The 24667-nt window shown below is 47.3% G+C and overlaps 1 long non-coding RNA gene across 1 annotated transcript; it reads right to left on the bottom strand.

Moving 5' to 3' along the window:
* Nucleotides 1-5546: 5546 nt before the first annotated feature.
* On the bottom strand, nucleotides 5547-24188 carry LOC144942404 (uncharacterized). Its single transcript, XR_013639368.1, has 5 exons — nucleotides 23791-24188; nucleotides 23163-23280; nucleotides 12146-12252; nucleotides 10291-10394; nucleotides 5547-10052 (listed from the first exon to the last, which is right to left on the bottom strand). It is a non-coding gene; the product is annotated as an uncharacterized LOC144942404 (long non-coding RNA).
* Between the last annotated feature and the right edge of the window lie 479 nt (nucleotides 24189-24667).

The following is a 24667-nucleotide window of genomic DNA, read 5'->3' as shown; positions in this document are numbered from 1 at the left end:
GATAGTACTGCATTCGACACTGGAATGCTAACAGCCATTTAGGTGAATGGATTACAGATGACCCGAGTCGGGCAACCGGTGGAAGAAGCTGGCTTGGCGGGTTGTAGCGGGAGCTACGGGAACCTAGGTTGTGACGGGTTCAGTGGGAGAAGTGGCCTCGGCCACTATTATTTCACAACTTATATTTGACCTATTATCATCCAGTGGTCGTTTTTTAGCGCCGGTTACAAATATGTATATAGCGACAAACCGCGGTAATATGGGGATCATAGGGAAAATCGCTGCAAAAGTGCAAATTGGGGAACTCGCCTTGGCGGTGCCCATATTGGTTTCGAACATGCTGGCGGTTCCATGCCTGCTAGGAACCGATGTCTTGAGACAATTGCTGCTATGTATACTTACTGACCAACGCTGCATAGAGACGCCATCCGGGACTCCCATTTTTTTTCTAAAACCAACAGAAAAATATACCGAGATGGGCATGATAAATGCAGACATTTGTCAACAAGTCCATGAGTGTACCTCTAAGCGCGCAAATATTAATACCACTGAGGAACCGAAAATAAAGAGTATGAAAACAAATCATCACAACGCGCGCCAACTCATCGATTTTAATTTCTCCATCAAATGCTACGACTCGCACATTGATGTTAATGGCAGCACAAACAGTTGTATGAACGGACCATAAACCGTTTATACAAGTGTTGAATGTCGGGGAGCGGCGAATCACTGTATAAGCAGGAACCTTAATGGCACATGTGAGGCCTCTATCCATGGATATGTAGGACCTCAACAGGCAAAATAATAGCGGAAGTTGCTAATTATGTTGCGTCAATGGAGGAAAATTGGTTAAACCAACTGATGTGACGAGAACGCAGAGTTATCAGAAGTGATGTAGTGGGATGCGATCACTCAACAACAATGTCTGGTGGTGCCCACATCCATGCGAGGCAAGTTGATGCGGGAGGTTTATGCAAATAAGTTGTTGCACTTGGGATGTAGAAACACGCTCTTGACTTTCTAACGCGATTATTATTGGCCGTGCATGTCCATGGATGTAAATGACTTAGTCGCGGGGTGCATGGAGTGTGGGCAACAGAAATAACCTGCAAACAGGTAACATCCTCCCTTACAACCGATCGTTGTATCGAGAGTCAACGAATTGGTCGCGCTCGATATTCTCGTGGAAGGGGAAATACATTTCTCCTGGTAAGGGCAGAATATCTTACAAGGTGGCCGCTGCCTGACCAAACGGCAGCATCAATTACTGATGCGTTCCTTCACGGATACGTTATGGACAAAGGCCCTCCTGAGCAGCTCCTCACTGATCAGGGATGACATTTTCCCCCTAAACTCTTAAAAGAGGTATGCGAGGCATTGGGTACAAAGCAAGTGCATACTTCTCCATACCACCCTCAAACGGATGGTATGGTCGAATGGCTGAACAGAACATTGACAGCGATGCTCTGCCAAGTTGTTAATGAGACAAACTGACTGGGATCTCCACATTCCAGGGGTCTTGGCAGCATATAGACTGTCGTCACATGCCTCCACAGCAGGGAGAATGAACCTATCATAGACACACAGCTAGGTAAGACTCCCAAAGGCGTGTCAGGTCAGCCGGTGCCCTTGCAGGTCACGCTGGACCAACTACATGAGGCACGGGCAGCGGCAATGGCAAACACCTCGAATGCCCAGACCGCAAATGAGCGACAAAAAATGCCACAGAATCATGCACTTTCTTGGTCATTTGGTAACAAGGCATGGCTACATTGTTCACATGTCCCATTGAATACCTCCCCTAAATTGCATCGATCGTGGTAGGGCCCTGTCGTACGTTCACCTGTTGCACCTAAAGCCCTATTCTCATCATCACCCAACCATCTCATCACCATGCCCTGTTTCACCGGAGTATGGGGTGTCCAAGACGAGCTGCTACAGCTGCCAGCTGCACACGTACATGACCCTGTACCGCCCACATAACCGAGTGTGATTCGGAAAGCCTTGGCGCGGGACCCTGCATCGGATACCGGTCCAGCTACAAGAACCCGTGCTAAAAGCACACGATGGTGCTGACGCTCGACTGGTCGACGCAGCAGACCGTTGCACCCCTTGTTCCCACAATCCTACTATATCTTCTTGGTTCTTTCGGTAAAGTCACGTAGAATGGAAACAATAAAAAAAACATAATCAAATAATTCTCACGACGTTTCGGCCACAACGCATCAGCGTCAGACGCTGTCTCCCCGACAGACCTGGTCTTCACCTGATGACGGCTGCTTGCGTTGTGGCCGAAACGTCGTGAGAATTATTTTATTATGTTTTATTTAATTATTTTTATTGTTTCCATTCTATGTGACTTTACCGAAAGAACCAAGAAGATGAATCTCTGCAGTCACAAAAGCTTTAAATCGAAAAGAAATCCTACTATAATTTTTATAATTCCTAATTGTGGGAGGTGCAAAGTCTGCGCTGCAAAAATGTATTCACACTACACATTATTGTTCACACATTGTTTATTGCCACATTGTTGACATAGAAATGGTTTAATGATATCACCCTGGTATAGCTTTGAAATTCCCCTTGACTCCCCATGCTCTATAGGTCGGTCATTCCTCCTTGCAGTTAGCCAGGAGGGCTCGTTTTTTTCAAAGGGGGGGTGGGGTGAACTAATGATCGAAATTGACCCCAAGCCAATGTGCAGCCTAATGGTTATTCAAAGGAGGCCAAGGTCCCCGATTGTCAGAAAGTGTCCTCCACTTCATATTGAGTGATTGGGAGGCAGCTTTTGAAGGGCATTTGAATAAAAGGTTTAAAAGAGAATAGGCGGCAAACAGAGTGGAACCTAGAGGCGATGGTCGGAATTCGTTAGAGGGTGGTGCCACGATCTCGAAGCCACTCTGCAAGCGCTGCGACCACCCCCCCCCCCCCCCCTGGACCCACACTGAGTACACACACGCAGCGCACACACGTAATGTCCTGGCATGGGATTACTTGGCACAACGGGTTTTAATCCGAAGGGTCCCTATGAGGAAAGTCCCACAGTTTTCTCGTGCCAGGGGATTGGCCGACCCCCTCAGGACAATTTTACATCACGGCGCCCTTAAGTTCACTTAATAGTGTATAGGCGCAAAAAGGTTACTGGGCCAGCCACGACGAGTCATTCACGACATCGGGAGAAGCCGGGGTGGAAAAAGCGAGAAAGGCAGACGAAGAGGTCAGGGGAGCACAGCGCCACGACCCCCCTCCCCTGACCTCCAAACCGAATACACATCCGTAGGGTGTGTAATTTGTCAGCCGGGTGTTAGTCCGGATTAACTAGGGTGAGTAATGCATTCTTCAGTATGGAAGGGCTGACAATGGATCGCAGAAGCACCAGCCGTGGCGATCCATGTGTAGAGTCACTCAAAGACACCAATAGTAGGAGGCACTCTATTTATTATAGCCTTCACAGGCACAGGAAATAACTACACAATGGTCAGGACAGTTAACAGGCTGACCAACAATGCCGAGGAGGTCAAGACGGTGATGAAGACTCCTGTAGCACGATGGGTTCCACTCCAAACAACAGCCTGGAAACTTGATGGGGTTCTCCCTTTTTTCCACCCAGCGTGGCCTCGCTCCGCCCTCGGCCACGCCCCCTTCTAGAACCTACCAGAAGGTTCTCAGCTTGAACCCACGTGCCCCCTCCGTCACCTTTGCCCCAGTTTCCTCTCTCCGGCTTATCACATGACCCACTGGCAGACAGGGCTGCTACAACAGCAGATCCCCTTCCCTGCCAGCAAGGAACGCTACGTGCCGTAGTGACCCATTCCATGTCACTACACATGTGTTGCACCATAACAAGGCGCTATAGGTCGCTTTACCTGCCACCACGGTCACGGGGTAAAACCCCTCTCAGGTGGCCCGTGACCAGAGGTTGACACCTCAGACCCCCAAGGGCTGGGGGCTGGGGGAGATAGAGACCGCCTAACGATTTTAAGACCCTTTAAGATGTTAGACCCTTTAAGACCTTCCCGAAGGTTCTGGAGGGGGGGGGGGTCATTAGGGGAAGGGTACGCCCCGACCTGGGGATGAAAAGCCAGCCCTCTGAAGGGGTCCGGCAGTGTTCGCCTGAAGACGTTCGAAGACCTGAAGACTGGACCAGCACCCTGGGACCCTCAACCGAGGCTCTTGTCAGAGCCGGGTTGTAGCGGACCGGTGGTGGGTGAAGACTGGACCAGCACCCTGGGACCCTGAACCGAGGCTCTTGTCAGAGCCAGGTTGTAGCGGACCGGTGGTGGCTGAAGACTGGACCAGCACCCTGGGACCCTCAACCGAGGCTCTCGCCAGAGCCGGGTTGTAGCGGACCGGTGGTGGGACCCGTACCCTGGCTGGGTCGGGTCAGTCTCGCCTCCCTTAGCGGCCGTGGCAAGGGACCTGTGTGTAGCATAGTCGGGGTGTGTAGGACACGCTAGAAGGGAGGCTGTACCTCCCTTAGGCTATCGGGTTGAAGGGGCCGTACCCCTTCGTGTTACAGTCTTGTCAGTTGAGTCTGTTGGTCAATAAACGCGTTGCCTCCAGAAGCCGTCTCCATGTAGTTAGTTAGACACACAACACATGTAAGGGCAAAAAAAAAGGGACAAACCCGAGTAGTAACCATAGGTAGGCGCACATTTGGCCGCGTGGTACAATGCGACCTCGGGCGTTTGAAGTCACCGGGATATAAGTATAACCCGTAAAAACAAAGTTTTTCACTATAAATCCTTTATATGCGTGGCAGCGAACTTAATATAAAGGATTTTAAAATATATTCGCCTGTGGAGGACGCAGGGATCGATCCCGCGACCTTTGGCATGGGAAGCGAGGGCGCTACCAACTGCGCTACTCCGCCACGGCCTGTGGAGGGGTTACGCTCTGGGCTCTTATACTGTGAATGAGTTATATTTGAATATATGTGAAATAAATGTTTTTTGCCTAAAAAGTGTAAAAATTTGGGAATTTTTTTTCACGAACATTGTCTCGCACAACGAGTCTGTGTGGAAAATGTCAGCTCGATTGGATCACGGGAAGTGGGTTAAAAAACGATCGAAAGATTTGCATGGTCGTAAGCAAGCACGCAAGCAAGCAAGCACGCACGCAAGCAAGCAAGCGAACTTAATATAAAGGATTTAAAAAAGGGAAGCCAGGGGGCAATTCGAACAGTTGTTCTTCAACATCTTGGCCATCAAGACCTCCCCTGCTCGTCCTGCCATCTCCAGCCGCTCGCAGCGTCCGTGTGACTTAGGCCATACAAACCTCATGTAACAGCACATTGATACGGGTGACGCACGGCTAATTCGCTTGAATTATTATAGGATGGGGCCAGCGTAAAGAGCACACGTTCAGCAGGCAGTGGAAGAGCTAAAATAAATTAGGGTATAATTGAAATATAAGAAATCGTATTTAATTTATTTCTACGTGACTTTACCGAAAGAACCATAGAGTAATTCCTGCAGTCACGAAAGCTTCAAATCTAGTGGATAAAATGTTGCAGGCAGACATCATCTCTCCATCGACAAGCTCCTGGGGAGCACGTGTTGTGTTGAAGAAACCAGATGGCTCATTATGTTTTTGTGTTGACTTCCACCGCCTGAATAAGGTGACACTGGCCGATGTGTAATAAAAGACTCGGACGCTTCTCTCTCTGTCCTGTGTCCTTTATTTGGGTTCGATCTCTTTTCCCTCACGGCACTCCCCTATATACTCTTCGCTCTGCAGCCCCAGGCTGCTGTCGCTCACGTAGCCCAACTCCCTCCTAGCAGACCCGCTGCTGTCTCGTCGTGCAGACCCCCGCTGCCCAACTCCTCCCTTGCAGACCCGCTGCTCTCTGCAGCCTCCTCGCTGCTCCTGCTGCCCCGGGGTCGGTCACCGTTGGCCGACGGTGCCGATCCTCGTGGCTCGTGTGTGTGGCGATCTCGCCACCCTCTCTCTCACCCTTCGCCCTGCGTGGCCTCACACTTTCCCAGTCTCCGATCACTCCCCTACCGCTTCCGGTTTCCCCCCTTATAGACCTGAACCCTCTCCCCCACGTGACGTAACTCCTCCCCCCATGACGTCACTTCCGGGAGGTCGTTTACGCCCGCATTACAGATGCATATCCCTTACTCGCATTTACGACTCTTTGGATGCGTTAGGAGGGGCAAAATTCTCCTCAATTTTGGATTTGTCATCAGGGTTTTGGCAAATATCCTTTGATGATAGTTCTAAATTAAATATAGCATTTAGGACACCTCAGGGACTTTGCCATTTTAATGTATTACTCATGGGTTTACTTACAGCGCTGGCGACATTTCAGAGACTCGTGGAATTGGTTGATAGCAGTACTACAATGGGAAATGTCTTATTATTTGGATGACGTCAGTTTTGGTTCCTCCTTCAAGGAGCACTTAGACTGAAACAGGTTTTCCTTAGAGTGCGTGCTGCCTGGCTTAAGCTCAAAGCATCCAAATGTCACTTAGTTCAGTCGTTCGTTCGTTATTTGGGACATTTCGTTAGTGCTGCAGGATTTGCCACAGACCTGAAGAAAACACTTTCCGTCAGGGAATGGCCGACACCAACTTCAGTTTCCGAGGTCAGGAGGTTTGTTGGCTTTGTGTCGTATTACCGCCGCTTCGTCCTGCAGTTTGCGTGCATTGCCAAGCCACTACATGCACAGACTGCCAAAAACCAAAGGTTTAACTGGAGGGAGGCCAAGGAGAAGGCTTTCACTACCTTGCATGATCAGCTGACCAAGGCTCAGCCTCTAGCATACCGTCATTTTTATTTCTCGTTCATTCTTGACACTGATGTGAGTGATGTAGGCATCGGGGCGGTTTTGTCACAATTGCAATGGAGTAGAAGTGGTCATTGCCTATCGCAGTCATGCGCTGTCTCTGACCCAGCAACGCTAATGCGTAACCCACAGGGAACTACTGATGGTTGTCCACTTTGTACAGCAGTTCAGGCCGTATCTCTATGGACTATTCACAGTACACACAGACCATGCTGCACTTTAACATTCATTATGCATGGACCATCCATCGGGTCAGGTCGGTTGCTGGATGAAACAACTCCAGTTCAAGTACGATATTGTACACCTGAAATGATTGCGACACAATAATGCAGACGCACTATCACGGCTGCCACCTTTGGAATCCTGCTCATGTGAGTCGGGGGCAGCTCGTTATAGACAGTAGTCCTCTGGGAGTTCTGCTGTGCTTGCGCCGGTGGTCTGTAGGGGACGGTCACACTATGATTGTCACGTAGCACTTACATGGGGAGAGTGGATCATGCTAGAATTAACTGACAGTTCCTTGGGGCGAACACACCGCAAGGGGAGGTGTTATCAGAGCCGTACTTCATTGTGTGGCACGGATTGTTGATATATTGGGATAGCAAGGCTCAGAGGCTTTGTCTTGTAGTACCAGAAGCTCTGTGTCAATAACTATTCTATGAAATCCATTTTAACCGCATGGCACATCTGGGTCACCGAAAGACACTCTTAACCTTCAGACAGGACTATTGGTGGCGCATGTCGGCAGATTTGCAGAAATGGGTAGTGGGATGCTGGGAGTTCATTTGCCAAAAGCCACCTGCTCAACCCATAGACCACTCTTGCAGTCCATTGCAGTAAAATGGGTAAACGAGCTCGTTGCATTGGACATATTGGGCCCGTTTCAATGCACCATAAGGGGAACAAATATTTGTTGGTGTGGAATATGCTACCCGCTGGCCCATGGCGTGGCGCTTACCTAATCAGACTGCTGCTTCGATTGTGGAAGCCTTTATCCAGGGGTATGTGTTGGACAAGAGATCACCGGCTCCTTACAGACCAAGGAAAACATTTTCCTCTAAACTACTAGAGGACATTTGTAACATACAGGGTACCAAGAAGGTCCGAACATCCCCTTACCATCCTCAAACGGATAGCATGGTGGAAATACTGAATCGCACCTTGTCCAGTATGTTATGTTGTTTCAGATGACCAAAAAATTGGGACATGCACATACCAGGGGTACTGGCGGTTTACCGCCTGTCTCCACATGCACACACATGATTCTCGCCGTTCTACTTAATGTACTGCAGAGAGCCAGAGCCATCAATTGACAGTAAATTAGTCCAACTTCCAAGCAAGTCTGTTTTTTGGCCGGTTGCTCATCGCCTGCCCTTGCAGAGACTGCAGGAGGCTCATACGGCTGCTCTCACGTCATGAGTGTCGGAGGTTGGCCTGTGCTACTCCGGTTCCCTTCAAGGTGGGGGGCCTCGCATGGCTCCATTGTCCTCAGATTCCGATAGGCACGTCGCCAAAGTTGCATCGCCCTTGGAAAGGGCATGTGAACATTGCGGATCTAATAAGGCCTCAATGTGTGCACATTCAACTGGGATGTTAAAAAGCTGAGATTAGGAGCACTCCGTTTAAGAGTGTGCTCCTAATCTCAGCTCGTTACCTGTATAAAAGACACCTGGGAGCCAGAAATCTTTCTGATTGAGAGGGGGTCAAATACTTATTTCCCTCATTAAAATGCAAATCAATTTACAACATTTTTGACATGCGTTTTTCTGGATTTTGTTGTTGTTATTCGGTCTCTCACTGTTCAAATAAACCTACCATTAAAATTATAGACTGATCATTTCTTTTTCAGTGGGCAAACGTACAAAATCAGCAGGGGATCAAATACTTTTCCCCTCACTGTATGTATTGCTCAGACACTTCTGCCGTGCCAAGTCATTTCTGTCGAACGTTTTTCCATAGCTGTTCAGCGTAAATGCACACTGATGGCGATGATTACCTTCAAATTGCCCCGGTCAATTGGGACACAAATCCTGGACATGCGGTGGTCAACATCGAAAGCTGTGCTATCTACGAGCCATTTCTTATAATCAAATGAAACGCAAGCAGTCTCAGCCAAGAAGCAATGATCACCGATTCCTTAACGATCCAATCGCTGGGTCACATGGCTCTTCTTCTGTGCCAAGGGGGGGGGGCAGATAGCATGCACCTCGAGCCTCGTGAGCATTTGCGAACCCACATGGATGAGGGAAACACATCTCGGACGGGAGAAAGAAAACCAAAAAAATTTCAAAAACCAGACGCTTAGGCACCTCAAATGTCGCCGTGGTACAAACCCCGAACCAATAATAACTGAAAAACCTCACCGTTTTGCGGAAAATTTCGTGTCTCACAAAGAAGTTAAAAACTTTCAATCCAATGCATTCTTTAAGACTGCCAATGCAATACATGAGGGCGCCTTCCTTTGCGCTTTGGGCAAGGCCCTTGTTGAATTGTAGATAGTTTTGAGGTTAAATACTGCCCGCATTGAAATACAATGCTGGAGGTAATTTCGAGGCATGATCCAAACCCTACCTTCCCCATTTTGACCATACATGACTATTGCGCATATCACTAACATGCCCTGTGAGTAGCACAACTTGTGCCGATTGGTGGAAGTGGTACTTCTGCATAGGTTTTTGCGGTTGTACAGCGCAGCTCTCCGCCTTGTTTGCGGGTTGTGTGGCTCTCTGTCGGTTAAAACTTCAGTTTATTCAGTAAAAGAACTTCAATTCTTGAAGAAACTCCTCCAGCACGGTATGACCCCGGAAATGCATGGGGGAGGTGAGAGTGGTGTTCGTCATGGCACACAGAGAGAGTGTTTCTAACTCCAGTGACACCACTAACTCAGGACTATGACTACCGCAGCAATGATGATGGAATGTGTGTATGGATGACGCTGTTTCCCGTCACAGTGTTCTCAACAGCGAGAGACGCAGTTGAAAAAGCCGCTCACGTTGACACGAGGTAGGTGATGTTTGCAATGTTCTTTATATTATGATGACATCATCATCGCGATTGATGATGTGATTGTGAAGTGATGACGATAGAATTATGTGGCAGGGATGTTGAAAAAATGTGTGAAGTGATGACGATGCGGCACTATGGACACCAGCAGGAGGCAGCACAGTAACCTGCATTGCTGTGCTGTAATATGCTCCCAACGTATACGCTTACCCGTCTTCCCAAACCGCAGCGTTGACCAGCGTGCCACGGCATGTACCTGATGATAAATGATAAAAGTGATAATGCAACATTGATAATGCCAATGAGGCAATGGTGCCACGATAATGATGGCGATGGTGCTGATAATTTGAAGTCGTTTAGGTGTGAAGATCCATGATGAGCGAAAAATTTCCAACTTGGTGTAAACTCAGAATGGAACTCAGCTCCCCACTGCCCGGTGAATGCACCTTATCTCCCTTCTCTTTTTTCCCTCCCCCCCAAACCTTCCCCCCTACCTCCAGCCGTAGTGACTGGCCCTTCGCACTGTGCTACTGGAGGAAGAGGATGCTGAATGCCATGGCAATGCATGCCACTCCCACATAAGCGCTCTTCCGCTCACCTGCACACACGCACACATACACGTACGTACATACATACACACATGTGCGTGCCAGCACACATGCACAGACACGTGCTTGAATGCACAAATGCAAGTACACACACCAAAAAGATCCCCCGTATAGTTTTAACAGACTGTTGGAGCAAGTGGTGTTAGCAAGCCCCTATGACGATACAGGAGAGAGTGGGTGGCCAGCACCACGCCCGGCTGCCTTTTTCTCCCTAGTGGTGATCTTTACTCCCTGCACCAGGTACTCATTTGAGGTTGAGTCGACCTAGGAGAGGCCCAGGACCAGTTCATATAATCGTCAATGATGTTGGCCATGGGCAGGAATTTAAATCAAGTCGCCGCGTTCATAGCACAGCACGCTAACCACTACACAACCACTCCTCACAAGTACTAAAGAAAAATATCCCCCTATAGCTTTAACAGACTGTTGGGTCAAGTGTTAATAGCGAGCACCTATTAAGGCTGGCACGGCACATGAGGGGGTGGGTGATCAACACCACACCCAGCCGCCTTTGTCTCCCTAGTGGTGATGCTTACACATCACAGCAAGTACTTATTTGAGGCTGAGTCGACCCAGGGGAGGCCCAGGATCGGTTCAGATAATCGCCAATGGTGTTGGCGGTGAGCGGGAAATGAACTCGGGTCGCTGGGTTTGTAGCACAGTACTAATCACTACACTACCGCTACCCATAAGTACAACAAAGAAAAAAACTAATATCCCTGTATAGCCTATAACAGATTGTAGGGGCAAGTGCTGTTAGCGAGCACCTATAAAGGCCGGCACGGCACACGAGGGGGTGGGTGGCCAACACCATGCCCGGCCGCCTTTTTCTCCCTCGTGGCAATGTTGACACATCGCACCGGGTCCTCATTTGAGGCTGAGTCGACCTGGGTTCGATTCCCGCTCATGGGACTCGAACCCGGGTTTGCCAGGTTCGTAGTGCAGCGTGGTAACCACTACACCACCGATACCCACAAGTACAAACACACACATGTGCAAGCACACACAGGCACGCAAATGCACGCGTAGTCACAGACTTGCATGCAGAACACTACAGATGCAAGCACTTACATGCACGCACATACTCGCACACATGCACGCACGCAGGCACATGCACGCACACAGGCACACACACACGAGCATGAATAACTGGGCCAAGGGTCATGGAAGCGATCCATCTTTATGCTCCCAGAACCAGCTAGATGGTTCCAGAAGGGGGGCATGGCCAGGGTGGGGCCAGGCCCCGCTGGAAGGATAAAAGGGGGTGAAAGAGGGAGCTCGAGCTATCCGTGGTAATTGGGGTCGTCTCGTTATTGCTGTTTTTATTTAGACCTTCTCACTTATTGATGGTCTCAGCCCGATCACCAACGGCCACAGACACACAAAAACAAACCCATAACGCAAAATTTGCCGCATTTAGTTTGGTTAAACTCCAGCTCTGATAATCTAAATATTGGTATGACTGTCACATTAAGACACGTTACTCTCTATAAGCAGGGCGGGTAGAAAGGGGGTAAAGCCCCTTTATAGCCCCGCTCCTTTCCTTTTTAGGACATGCCCCCTTCTTCGTTAGGCCCCGCCTATTTTTGTTTTGGCCCAATTCCCTCCTCCGGACACACAGTTGGGCTTGTTTGGGAAGTTTTGGGCAGGGACAGTGGGGAGGGGGTGGGAATGGCTTCGCGACGACCAAAATCCCCCTTGCAGAAATGTAATAATAGATTTATATCCCCCTGCTGCTCACCCGGTCTTGTTGTGGTCGAGCATGGAGGGGAAGAGCGCCTGCACGTATGCGCATGTGCACACTAGCAGCAGCATCGTCAGCAGCACCTAGAAGTTAAACATGGCTAACTGGAGGGAAGGAGGGGCAGATGGGAGAGACACGAGGAATTTAACTTGTTAAATCGGGTGGTGGCAAAACGGTCAGGCAGAAGTATGTCAGTCACTTGTTGAAAAATATTTAATGGTTCAAATCTGGCAGGCCACCCTGTTTAACGCCGTTTGCTTTACAGTGGAGGTTTCAGATTCAACTGACATCATTTGAAATTAGTAGGCCAATGAGTGCCAGCATCATAGTGAAAATTTACCATTTTAGTAAACTTACCTCGAACACAAAGCAACATTGCCCCCTACTGTGAAACTACTGGAGACTGTGTGGAAAACAGCAGCACCTAACTTTGTGTTGCTTGCCTTGCGCTATGAAAGCACCAATACAAAATGTACTGAATTATTATTCATTGCAACACTCAAACAGTGACCAACAGTATGTATATGACCATTTGAGGACTGTTTTGAAAAAAGACGTGATACACCACAACATCCAGAAAGTAGAGGCTTGTGTTAATAGTAGATGGATTCAGTGAATCTAAGCGGTGGATTTGCAAGTCCACCGTTTATAGTAAATTAAGTGGATAATAAAAAGTGAATAAGGTTTGTTATTATTTTTACATGTCTTTCACGACCAATTTTATAGAATTCCCTCTGATTGGTTGCTTGGTCGCTGTGACATCACGCACTGCAACCAATCGGCGTGTTCGATGGGACTCGTTAACAACAGGACCCTGCGGGGTGGGCTGGTAGGACCGAATAACCAAAGAATATAAACATAATGTATTATTACACTTGTTTAGCCAGGAAAGCCCCACTGAGTATAAAGGTTTTTGTAGGGTCCTGCCAAGTGTTTGCAGTAGGGGGCGATGTTGCTACACCGAATCAGACGATACGAAGGGAGAGTGTGAGGCCTAGTTCTAGGCTTTAGGCCTAGCTGTAGGCGTTAGGCCGCTGTGAGTTTATTTTTAATCTAAATGTTTTAATTATTTATGTAAAAGCTTTAAATGTAAATGTTTCTATTTAAAAACATCAGGGAATGTAACATTGTTAAACATTAACTCCCTTTCACACACGCGGGGGTACGATACGAAGGGAGAGTTTGAGGCCTAGGTCTAGGCTTTAGGCCTAGCTGTAGGCTTTAGGCCGCCGTGAGTTAATTTAAAATTTAAATGTTTTATTATTTATGTAAAAGCTTTAAATTTAAATGTTTCTATTTAAAAGCATCAGGGAATGTAACATTGTTAAACATTAATTCCCTTGCACACACGCGGGGGTACGATACGAAGGGAGAGTTTGAGGCGTAGTTCGAGGCTTTAGGCCTAGCTGTAGGCTTTAGGGCGCTGTGAGTTAAATTTTAATTTAAAAGTTTAAATTAAAAGCTATCTCAGGGAATTATAAGGGAATGTTACACTTGTTTGGCCAGGAAAGCCTCATTAATTTAAATGTTTTAGTTAAAAGCTATCTGAGGGAATTATAAGGGAATGTTACACTTGTTTAGCCAGGAAAGCGTCACTGAGTCTAAAGGTTTTTGTAGGGTCATGCCAAGTGTTTGCAGTAGGGGGCGATGTTGCTACACGGACGGACGGACGGACGGACGGACGATATAATCTATTGTAGGCTGGTCTACTTCGTTCCTACCAGTATAATTATTTAACCTAATTTTATACTTAGCATCATCACACAGGCTGGGTCGCTGCTTGCTGAGCAGTACGGCACGTTTCCATGCCCTATAAACGTGATGATACAAACTTCTCATAATAAAATAAAGATTAGACACCTTATCCGTGCAATAATTAATAATCCTGTGCTGCATAATGCTACATTATTTGCAACTCACCGTCAGCCAGTCCCCGCCTTACGAACGGGTTCTGTTCCAGAGGCCCGTCCATTGGTCCAACTGATCGTACGTTGACACACTCATTGCACTAAATCCCCACTTACAAATACACGTAGATTACACATTTCGTGAAAAAATGTTCAATACAACTTGCAAACGCCTACGCACACTGGCGAAATGAACCGCCGAACTACTTGGTTTGGCGGAGCGATCCTCCGCCAGCTGTAATGAGTCCTAAGATCACCGCTGGGGGTGTGTGTTAAGACTGTGTGTATGCACATGCGTGTGTGTATGTGTTTTGTGTACGTCCGGCAAAACAACGCCCTACCTCCTCGTTGGTACCGAATGGGAATGCTGTGGTGAGCAGTGCTATGGGGGAGGGCCAATTTCAATTGACCATTACCCTCATGGCATTTGTAGCAACCACAGCGGCCAAAGGGGGCTCTGGACAGTGCTGGTAACCCCTCCACATTCAATTAATTTCCACAAAAACAATCTCCAACTAAGCTTGTGCTGGAGGCCCTGGGGGGACAGGCATCTATGACCTCTCCTGGCCAAACCCCATTTGGCGGAGCCAAGAGATTGAATACCCTTGGGGTTCCTCCAAAAACAACAAAAAGTCACTACGGGTAACCCAGTTGAATGTTTGAATGCTCACTGCGGAGGAGAGGCTGCCACTCCTCTGTCGGGAGCTGGACTGGTACCGCCTGGACCTCTGTGATCTTCTAGAGGTCCGGTGGACTGGCTCTGGCTCCTGCCACTATGAGGGGTGGACAGTCCTCTACTCGGGGCTGGAGACTGCCAAATAACAGGGAGTGGCTCTTTTTCTGAACAATAGAATAAAGGCGGTGTGGGAGCATGAGGGTGAGGTGTGGGTAGCTGTAATCCTCAGGATATTTTTGGTTTGCCTTCCGATTAACCAGAGGCGAGGAGTGGTGGTCGTGGTTACTTATGCCACCACTGAAGATAAACATCAGTAGAGGGATTCTATGACATCCTGTTTCAGATGCTAGCTAAAGTGGCCCCTCGGGATAGAGTAATCCTGTTGGGTGAATGCATGGGCCAGATCAGCTCAATGACAATGGTAGGAAGCTGCTAGATTTTTGGGCAGCCCATGGGCTTGAAATTACCAACACGCTGTTCCGGCATCGGCACATCCATACAACATCATGGATGCATGCCGAGTCCAAGCAAGAACATCTGCAGGACTATATAGTGATGGAACAGTGGATGCGGGCCCATGTCCTTGACACCAGGACCTACCGTGGAGCTGATCTGCCCACTGACCAACGACTTGTCATCTGTAAGATGCGCCTGCCATTCTTCCACTCCGGTGGTGGGTGTACAACCAGGACCCCATTCAAACCCATATTGGCCTGGTCTCAGCTAGCTGATGAAAGTTGCAAGCGAGAATATCGTCATTGCTTGCAGCTGGGGTTAGCATCGTCCCCCACTCCTCCTGATGTCGAGGGGATATGGGCGAGGTTTCGGACTGTGGCTCATGCAGCTGCAATGGCTGCATTGGGTACATGGTCCAGACCTCCCCAGAGACCCTGGCTGACAGAGGAGGTGTTAAGGCTGGCTGAGAAAAAGCAACAGGCCCACTCATTGTCTACAGCAGGGGTCCTCAAACTACGGCCCGCGGGCCACATGCGGCCCGCTGAGGACATTTATCCGGCCCATGATCACTAATTGGGCTGCGCTTGTGAGCACTAATTGGGCTGCGCTGGTGAGCACTAATTGGGCTGCGCTGGTGAGCACTCATTGAGCTGCGGTGGTGGGCACTGATTGAGCTGCGCTGGTGAGCACTCATTGTGCCCACCGCACTGCGATCTGTGAACAAAACTGCAGGTGTAATTAACTTTTTAATGGCACCCGCACCAGTGTGAGCCTGGGGTAAAAGCGGAGTTCCCCCAATCAGACTGCATTGATGGGTAGTGCAGTCTGTATGTCTCTGTGTGGGCAAAGTTATTGCTGGTATATTGTTTTTGTAGCGCTGTATATATATTGGTATTTTACTAATAGCAATTTTGACTCCCGAGGAAACAATGATGTCAAGAAAGAGAAAAATTGACTCGGAGTGTAGGATATTCAAATAACAGTGGACTTATGATTACTTTTACATGCAGTACAAGGAAAGAGCTGTGTGTCTGATATGCCAGAATATAGTGTCTGTGTTCAAAGAATACAATTTACGTCGACACTATGAAACTCAACATAAAGATAAATATGATTGTTTGGTCGGAGAAGTGAGAAAAGATAAAATATTAAAACTGAAAAATACATTAACAACTCAGCAAAATACTTTTGTGAAGCAGAAGCAGCTAAATATTTCATCACTGCGAGCAAGTTTTCAAGTTGCCAAGCTAATAGCGTGCACTGGCAGACCATTCGTGGAGGGAGAATTTGTTAAAGAATGCCTTCTTTCTGTTGCTAAAGAGATGTGTCCAGAGAAGGCCGATTTATTTAGTACAGTGAGTCTTTCAGGACCTACAATTACACGGAGGATTGAAGAAATGGGAGACAATTTGCATCAGCATTTGCAAAACTCCACAAAAAAACTTTCCTATTTTTCCTTGGCACTCGACGAAAGCAATGATGTTCGTGATTCTGCACAACTTCTAATTTGTATTCGTGGGACGAATGACTATTTCAAAGTCACAGAAGAGCTTGCTGCACTGCAAAGCATCAAAGGAACAACTACAGGAGAGGATATCTATGAAAAGGTTTGCCAAACTGTGAATGGTTTGGAGCTGAACTGGGCTAAACTAGCCAGCGTGACAACTGATGGTGCTCCTAGCATGGTGGGGTCTAAGAAAGGAGTAATTGCTCGCATTAACCAAGAGATGGACAAACATAACCATTCTCATCCAATAGCCATACACTGCCTCATCCACCAACAAGCACTGTGTAGTAAATCACTGAAGTGGGACTCTGTTATGAAAATTGTGGTATCTTGTGTTAACTTCATTAGAGCTCATGCACTAAACCACAGACAATTTCAGGAATTTCTGTCTGAGCTAAATGTTGACTATGAAGATGTTCTGTACCACACAGAAGTCCGTTGGCTGAGTCGAGGGAGAGTTTTGAAACGTTTCTATGACTTACTTCCACAGATTACAGCTTTTCTGCTTTCAAAAAACAAAGAAGTACCAGAGCTCAATGATGCAGAATGGAAATGGCACCTTGCCTTTCTGACAGATGTAACAGAGCTACTCAACAGTTTCAATGTGCAACTTCAAGGAAAGGGGAAGCTCCTCTGTGATATGCAATCACATGTCAAAGCATTTGAAGTAAAATTAGCCTCCTCATCAAACAAGTTAAGGAGGAAAACTTCTGCCATCTCCCCACAACTCAAAATCTGTTAGCGGAAAAACCATTGGTTGCAATTCCCAAAGAAAACATGTGTGGATTCACTGGAAAAATTGCAAAAGGAGTTCCAATTTAGATTTAAAGAGCTTCATCTCCATGAACAGGACATACAGCTTTTCCGTAACCCATTTTCTATTGACATTGAAAATATGGATACAATTTACCAAATGGAACTGGCTGAACTGCAGAATTGTGACTCTCTGAAAGACGCATTCAAGTCAAGCAGCCTTCATAATTTATATGCATCTCTCCCCTCTGAGACATATCCTCATCTCAGGAACCATGCACTCAAAATGACAACCATCTTTGGCAGCACTTATGTCTGTGAACAGACTTTTTCCAGAATGAAACATTTGAAATCTCCAACCAGATCTAGACTAACGGATGCACACTTGCATCACTTGTTACGACTAGCAGTGACAAATATGGAACCGGACATTGACCATCTCATTAGCCAAAAGCAGACCCATAGTTCCCATTGAAATACTGGCAAGTTTGTTGATTTAACTTTACTTGTTCTTCATTTTAAATATTGTATTTGTTCTCATTTTGTTTCTTCACTTCAAAATAAGATATATGCAGTGTGCATAGGAATTTGTTCATAGTTTTTTTTAACTATAGTCCGGCCCTCCAACGGTCTGAGGGACAGTGAACTGGCCCCCTGTTTAAAAAGTTTGAGGACTCCTGGTCTACAGCATCCCACGTCAGAGAATGAGGAGCCTGACCGCAGCCTTCGCTAGGAGGTTTGGAGAGCCATGAGGTGCTACAAGGATGGGTGGTGGTCGTGGATTGCTGAGGAGATGGAATCTGCCCCAGTGGCCCGCGATCAAAAATCGCTCTTTAATTCCATCAAAAAGTAACTTGCAGCACCACAGCTATTACCATCATCAGGGGAAAGAACAGTGATCCAATCTCTGACCCCCAGACACAGGTTTGCAGATTTGCTGAGCATTTCTGTGAGGTCTTGGGGGAGGGGAAATCCCTCAGCCTGGAAAACATCATGGGGCAACGTGGGGAAGACCCTGCTGAAGCTGCAGTGCCTCAAATATTGGAAGAAGTAGTCACCCCCTGTCAGTGGCTGGCTGAGGTGCCATCTTTTGAGGAAGTGCTGAAGGCGATCCAGAGTCTGAGACCAGGAAAGGCACCAGGCAGAGATGATCTCCCAAGCGAAATGCTGAGGGAGGGTGGTGTTTGTGCACAGACTGCCCTACATTACATCATAATAAGTCTGGACCACTGGATGGGTTCCGCAGGATTGGAAGGATACCCTGTTGGTCCCCCTCTTTAAGAAGGGGGACCGTACAGACTGCAATAACTACAGGAGCATCTCACTCCTCAGTGTGCCGGGAAAGATTCCTGGCAGAGATTATTCAACATCGCCTTGCCAGGCACACTGAGGAGAGGCTTGCAGAGCCCCAATGTGGTTTCAGCAAAGGGCGGTCCTGCACTGATGCAATATTTCTGTACGTCTGCTGCAGCAGAGGTGTAGGAAATTCCAACAAGACCTACATCTCTGCTTTATTGACCTGCTCAAGACCTATGATACCATCAGTCGGCCTGGGCTCTGGGTTGTTCTTTGTGCTTTCGGAGTCCCTGACTCTCTGCTCCCGATCATTAAGGACCTTCATGATGGTTAGTGGGCCCAGGTAAACTACATGGCCGCGAGTTGGAACCATTCCCTGTTCACCTTGGGGTGCGACAGGGATGTCCTCTGGCTCCCACATTTTAAAAAATCTATTTCGACCACGTAGTTCATGAAGCCTTTGATGGTTGTACCAGAGAAATTTACATCTGGTACAGATACAATGGAAGGCTGATCAATGCCCAGATGCGGTCTAGGGATGGCTTCCTATTGGTCAAACATGTTACATATGCCGGTGATCTGGCAATTGCTGCTCACTCAGAGGAGGATTTGGAGGTGCTGCTGCTGAACCTGGAGCGTGCCACTAAGAGGTGGGGCCTTACCATCAGCCCAACCAAAACTAGCACCTGCCTGGGTTTTTTGTATCATCGGACACTCCACCCCCACAACTCCCAATTGGTGATGGGGCAGTTGTGGAGAGAGTGGAGAGTTTCCCATACTTGGGTAGTGTGCTCATGACCGGCCCCGGTTTGATAGCAGAGGTCTCACTCCGAATCAGTTGAGCAGCATTCTTTTCTTCGGTTGCGCAAAACTGTGTGGAAGCTACATGGTCTGTTGCTCCACACAAAACTTCAGATCTTCTCGGCCATAGTCATGCCCTCCCTTCTCTACGCTTGCGAAGTGAGAACCCCCTAATGGAACATCTTCGCCGGTTTGAAACATTTAGGCTGGCCTGCCGACGGTTGATCCTGGGTTTAACCAGGCTGGATTGTGTGAGGAGCTAAAAAATTATTGAAAGATCTGGACCAAGTCCTATCAGTAAGCTTCTCCGGAAGGCAAGTCTGCGTTAGCTGGGTCATGTCGCCCACATGCCCAGCCATCGCATGCATAAGCAGCTTTTTTTCGGCTAGATAAAGGTGGACTTGCCGATGACTGGTACCAGCAGTGTCAAGATCGGCCTCTGTTGAGGAAACTCGTAAAGGATGCTACTGGGCAGTTGGAGGCAGTCGCCCTCCAACAACGACGGAGGGCAGAGGAACGACGCTCACAACAACGAGCAGAGCGACGGGGTGGCTAAAACACAGCAAGTTGGCACAGTAGGGGGCACAAGTGGTGCATCGGCCAGTCATCTTAGTCAGTCGACCCATGGCACCTGGGGGGTCTGCTCCGTCACCTCCTTTTAACGGGCGTTCGACACTTCACGTGGCCTCAACATGCACATAGCCTGGCACAAGCGCCGTAGTGATGTCACGGGCAATTAGTGGCGAACGGCGGTTGTTGTTGTTGCTGTTTATGTATGTGTGCTAAGAACGATAGTGTAGCAGTTAGTGCGCTGCGCTACGAACCCAGCCACCCGAGTTCGATTCCCCCCCACGCCCAACCCCAGTGACGACTATCTAAACCGGTCCTGGGCCTCCCCGAGGTCCACTCAGCCTAAAATGAATACCTGGTGCAGTGTTTAAACATTGTCCCTAGAGAGACAAAGGCGGCTGGGCGTGGTGCTGGCCACTCACCCTCCCTTGTGTGCCATTCCTGCCTTCAGATGTGCTGCTCACTAACAGCACTTGCGTCAGGAGCGGTAGTGTAGCGGTTAGCGCTACACTGAGTTAAAAACCTGCCAAGCCGAGTTACATTCCCGCACACGACCACCACCAGAGATGATTATCTGAATAGGTCCTGGGCCTCCCCTAAGTCGACTCAGCCTCAAGTAAGTACCTGGTGCGGTGTATAAACATCACCACTGGGGAGACAAAGATGGTCAGGCTTGGTGCTGGCCACCCACTTTTGTGTGCAGTGTTGGCCTTCATTAGATGCTACTTGCTAATAGCACTTGCTCCAACAGTCTGTTAAGGCTATATGGGGGATGTTTGTATTTGTGTGCATGTTAAAGTGTGTGTGCCTTAACAGCTATGATAATTATCCCCTAGGACCTAGGTCGACTTAGGCTCAATTGCATACCTGCTGTGGTGTGTAAACAACGCCACTGGCAATACAAAGGCGCCATTCTGGCCTTCAGATGTCCTGCTTGCTAACAGCACTTTCCACAACAGTCTGTTAAGATTAAACGGGCGATCTTTGTCTTTTTGTGCGCGTGTGAAAGTAAGTGTGTGTGTATATCTTCGGAACAGACCCCTTTCATAAATTGGGAACTGCCCAAATCCTCAGGGAAATTCCACGGGTTCCTGCTAGTATGATTCATAATGGATGTTTGGATAAGATCGTGAAAGTAAAATGTGTGTCGTACACCCTCTTCCACCCGATACAGCTAATTAATATGTGAACAAACTTGCCACTTTATTACTGCTTCAGCACACGATGATGCTGGAGAGCAGCTCACAACATTTAACAATTGGTTACGACGTTTCGTTGGTAGTTACAACCAGCATTATCAGACAGCGACGTGAATTACTGAGTTTATCCTTGACACCCCCTCATTTGTTAATTTAACTTCACACTGCATTCACTTGAGGTGGTCCAAACAGATCGGCCACGTTCCAAGTCCGGATAATTTGTTCATAGGCCTTAGGGGTTATAGTCTTGCTGTTCTTAACAGTAAACATATTTCTGTTTGCATGTTCTTCCCCTGCAAATCTGATATTTATTTTGTTTATACATAAACAAAGAGACGAATGCTACTTTAATTAATTTGCTTGACTGTAACAGTACATAAGCTTATTGAATGCAAATGACGAGATATTACGTTCAAGTATTAGTTAATTTAATGACAATGGGACTAAAATGTAAAAATAGGTAAAAATAAGTATTTCAATACACACACTTTTATTTTCACTCCAAGGTTGAAAATTAATCATTTTGACTACAGAATTAATCAAATTGTATCTTCTAAAAGTAGGTGGCTTGCATAAAGAAAAGTAAACATATCCAAAGGAAGCCACCCACTTTTACTCTTTGGTTCTTTCGGTAAAGTTACGTAGAAAGAAAATAAATTAAATAATAGAAAACGACGTTTCGATTGCAACACAAGCAACCGTCATCAGGTAGAACTAAATTTGAGAGAGACAAAACACAGACACGGAGACACACAGACAGACACACAAGCAGAGAGAGACAACACAAGAGACACACAGAGAGAGGCACTCAACATCGACACACAGAGACCCAATGCCTCTGTCGAGGCCTTAAATAGAGAGAGGGGGGGGGCAGAGAGAGAGGTGGGTCTGCTGGAGCAGCTGCTGGAGCAGAGAAATTAGCATGTTAATGAAAAACCCAACAAGACTGGTACATTTTAGATAGAGTTGTGTGGAAATCCACCCCGAAGCGACCGAGCGAGAGAAAGCAAATGGACCTATGAGAGCCTGGTAAATTTATGATAAATAGGCCGTTTGAGAAAACAAACTTAGCTCATAATTGGTTTTTTACCCTTCTATCTGGCAACAAAACTGACACCTTTTTACAAGGAGTCATGTTAGCATAGACCGCAATACCTGCAGTCATAATACAAACAAAAGAACATAACTCTGATAATGTGCACTGTCCTTGAAGTTGATTGGTCCACACCCGAGACAGCTTTCCTCAGAGCCTAGTCTCACATGGGTTGGACCAGATGACGCCAAAAGGCGCCTTTTGGCGTCATCTGGTCCAACCCATGTGAGACTAGGTCTATGCAAACATGACTCCTTGTAAAAAGGTGTCAGTTTTGTTGCCAGATAGAAGGGTAAAAAACCAATTATCATATTTTTACTGGCAAATGAGGTTCCCATAGTGTAAACTTAGCTCACTTTTAATTAGTCTGGGGTCAAAATTATGTACGGTATTTTCTACTTTGGAGTGCAAATAAAAGCGTGTGGATTAAAAAACGAGCTTTTTTTAAAATATATATATAACGTCCGAAACAGGATGATTCCTCCACAACTTTGGCTGTCACTTGACGAGGCTGGTTGTAATTACCGGCAAAACGTCGTACTCGAATTGTAAATGTTGTGGGTTTACTCTCCATCACACAGGTGTGCTGAACTAGTAACGAATTGGCATGTTTTGTTTACATGACAAACTTTACTAATTGGCTGTGTCAATTATTAATCCAAAACAAAACCTCTAATATGGATCAAGGATGTATATAAGACACGAATATTCATTTTAATAGCGTAAGCACGTGATGTGAGCTTCAAAATTACTCACGAGCTCATGAACACGACATCGCCTACATGTACAGCACTTGCCAATCCACTGCTGGATGAGGGCCTCCCCACGCTGCTGCGGGCGGGCCGCAGGTGATGTTTGGCCATACTTCACCACGCTGGTCAATGGGGTTTGGCGAATGCGAATACAATCACAATCAAGCAATTGACAGTTAACGCGACTTCATAACAGCGACCGTAGCTCTTGACTGCCAAAACTCTCACGCACTGACCATCTGTGTGCAGTCTAATAACCAACATTTAAACATCACCACTTGCACGCGAGCTGATTTTACTGAACTAATTTTCAATAAATAAAGCATTCAACTATAACGACAACAAAAAAAAATACGAAGTAAAAGCTGCCACGTATGCAGGCCCGAGACGGCGAGGGCGACCTCGACTAGCGGCTTCGGCCGCGCGAGCTGCGAGGCAATGCGGCCATCGCGACAGTACAAATAGTAGGCCTCGATATCTGCCAGGCCGCAGACATCGGTCTGTGTTTTAAGCTAAATTAAATTAACTTAAAACTAAGTTTACGCGCTAATAGAGGCGGCGATGGCTGCACTCGGGTGATTAAACTGTTAAAGGTTTTAAATAAACGTGGGTATGCGGGTATGGCCGTGTACCATAGAGCTGGTGGTGATGAGGCAGGAGACGGCAGTCGCAGCCACTCGGGGACGAAACGGTGAGAGTTGAGGACTTTAATAAGTTTAACTCTACAGAAGCAGCACAGTCCTTACATCTCACTCTGCCTACTTTCAGCTCACTCTACCTCTCCCCTGTCATATCACTCTCCCCTCTCATCTCACTCTCCTACCTCTCATATCACTCTACCGCTCCCCTCTCATCTCATTCTCATATCACTCTACCTCTCCCCTCTCATCGCACTCTACCTCTGTCATCTCACTCTACCTCTCCCCTCTCATTGTACTCTCCTGCACTCTCCTACCTCTCTCCCTTATCCCTTATCATCTCACTGCCTCCTTTCAGTTCACTCTACCTCTCCCCTCTCACCTCACTTTCCCAGCTTTAACCCAAAAACCTCTATTACGGTTATATTGTATTATTAATATAACATGTGTGCAAACACGCTTTGTGTTTTTATTATTTACTGCTGGATGATGGCCTCCCCGTTACGTGTGAGTCATGGAGGTTGTTTGGCCATACTTCACCACTCAATTAAATTATTACGATATAATTGAGATATTTCATCTGCAAAATTATTTGATAATTTTGTGCTCTTGAGATCGGGTTTGCCACCTGTGAAATTGAATCTGTGTTCGGGTGGGAGGAATCGATTTGTAATAAATTGTGGTTGTGGTGGTAGTAGGCTGTACAAAGATGTAGGAGTTCGTCCAACATTACTACTCTACTTAGTGCCCAGAGCGCTCCCTCCTCTCCATCTCAGCAGCGCGGCCTTGCTGGCTTCCAGGGTCAACTGTAAGTTCCCCCCGGTAAGGTGATGCTCAGGTACGAAGCTCGATGAACACGAGGAGGGAGACG

This window comes from Lampetra fluviatilis, chromosome 27 (genome assembly GCF_964198595.1).
Source record: "Lampetra fluviatilis chromosome 27, kcLamFluv1.1, whole genome shotgun sequence".
Lineage (NCBI taxonomy): Eukaryota > Metazoa > Chordata > Hyperoartia > Petromyzontiformes > Petromyzontidae > Lampetra > Lampetra fluviatilis.
The sequence above is the reverse complement of the archived record's forward strand: the minus strand, read 5'-3'. Positions and strand labels throughout refer to the sequence as shown.